Below are 1,857 nucleotides of genomic sequence, written 5' to 3'. Positions count from 1 at the left end.
TGTCCAAAAGGAGCTTTACAACGTCGGTGCGGGGGAGGTGGGGGAAGAGGGGGAAGGAGAAGGATTGGGATTGGGGGGGACGGGGGAGGCTGGGAAGGGATGTGAAGGGTAAACCAAAGGAGGAGGCTGCAATGCTTGGTAAGAAATGTACGCATTATCCTGCCCATGTAATTGTAACCCCTCTGTACAGCATGTTCACAAATACAATTAAATTAAATTTTAAAAAAAGAATCATTTATGCTTTCTTTGTATTCTCAAGCATGCTCACATTTGATAGTAAGTTATATACCTACTCGATTTGGGTTACATGCCTATGATTAGATCACTCTATTCTTTTAAAGAAAGCAATTGTCTGGTGTTCTCAGACTCTATCATGTAATGTGACTCTGTCAAAGGATAAGGGAATGACATAACAGTAAAGCAGTAACATTCCTCACATGTGAAGTACTAAACATTTTCAGAATGCAAAATTGAATATTGTGCCACTTTCATTAAAACATTTGTGCTGTTTCTGAGGGCAGATTTTCTGTTAATTTGAGTAAACTTAATAAATACAAATAAATCATTTTATCATTAGGGGGATTTCATTTTTTCCCATCTACTATTTGGTATGTTGTTAAAGATAAAAGTAGTAACTCTTAAAAAACATTTTGGTGGTATTCTAAGAATTTTTTTTCATTTTTTTCTAGATTTAGATTATGTGACCAGGCAACTTATAATCCAAACAGCTAAACCAACTTTTGGCCATCTGAAAGAAGTAAGAAAAAACTTTAAGTGGTAATTAATATTGCTATTCTTGGTAATTTAGTACAAATATGCAGTAGGTTTACTGAATAACTAAAATATTACCTGCCATCTAGGAAATTATAAAACAGAAAAATTATTATTCATTTATTTACATATGTGGTTTAATTTTACTTATCATAATATTTTGGTAGCATAGATATTTAGCCTACAAAAACTTTCATAGCATGACTCAACCCAAATATATAATTATGAGAAGACTTTAAAGAGTTCTCATTCTTAAAAAGGAATATAAATATTTCAACAAATATTTCAAATGCTGTGGGTAATTTTTTGCTTTATTATGTCTGTCTTATACAGATAAAGTTGTTCATGTACATGCAATAAAAAGAACCTTATAAGGCCAATACCATTATAACTGACCTTTATAAGGCCAATTCTTATAAAATTTATATATAGAAGGTACTTGCAGAAGGCAAGTCCATGCTAGAATCCTTAGTAACTTACATAAGGACTGTGATTAAAACGTTGAACGAGTTTATAATATAATTGGAGAATGTGGAGAACATTGAAGCATTCCACAGGGATCTGGGAAGCCCAGATGTCCTGTGGTATTGCTTTCATGAAAAGAAAGTAGAGCCAAAATGGCCTGAATATCCCTGAGGCCACATGTGTAGAGCTAGTGTTTGTAAAATATGGCAGACTGTGAAGTGTGGTATAAGGAAATAGTGAAGAAATCAAAGGGAGAAGGAAATGGATTGGCATGTTCATCACACAAGGTCTTTGAGGACAATCAATATCTAGAGAGAATTCTTAAAGACTAACTTGTTTATAGTGGGATGGTAAGGCCAGCCTCCTGTCTGTCTCACAACAAACCCTTAGTGAAAGCCACATGACTCCCTCTAATGCTTTCAGTGTTTCATTATGGTTGAATCTAAACACATGTGAATACTCCTAGAACAGAGAGTATAAGAACATGAGTTCCCTTCCCAAGAAGGAAATGACATCTGGGTTCTATTTTGAGATCTCATCTGGGATTTGTGAATGGAGGTGCAGATTTCTGCTTTTGTTGGATTAAACCAACTAGTGAGTGAGATGAATGCTTCCTCACCA

Source organism: Dipodomys ordii, unplaced genomic scaffold, assembly GCF_000151885.1.
Source record: "Dipodomys ordii isolate 6190 unplaced genomic scaffold, Dord_2.0 Scaffold17, whole genome shotgun sequence".
Lineage (NCBI taxonomy): Eukaryota > Metazoa > Chordata > Mammalia > Rodentia > Heteromyidae > Dipodomys > Dipodomys ordii.
Note: the sequence above shows the minus strand (reverse complement) of the source record.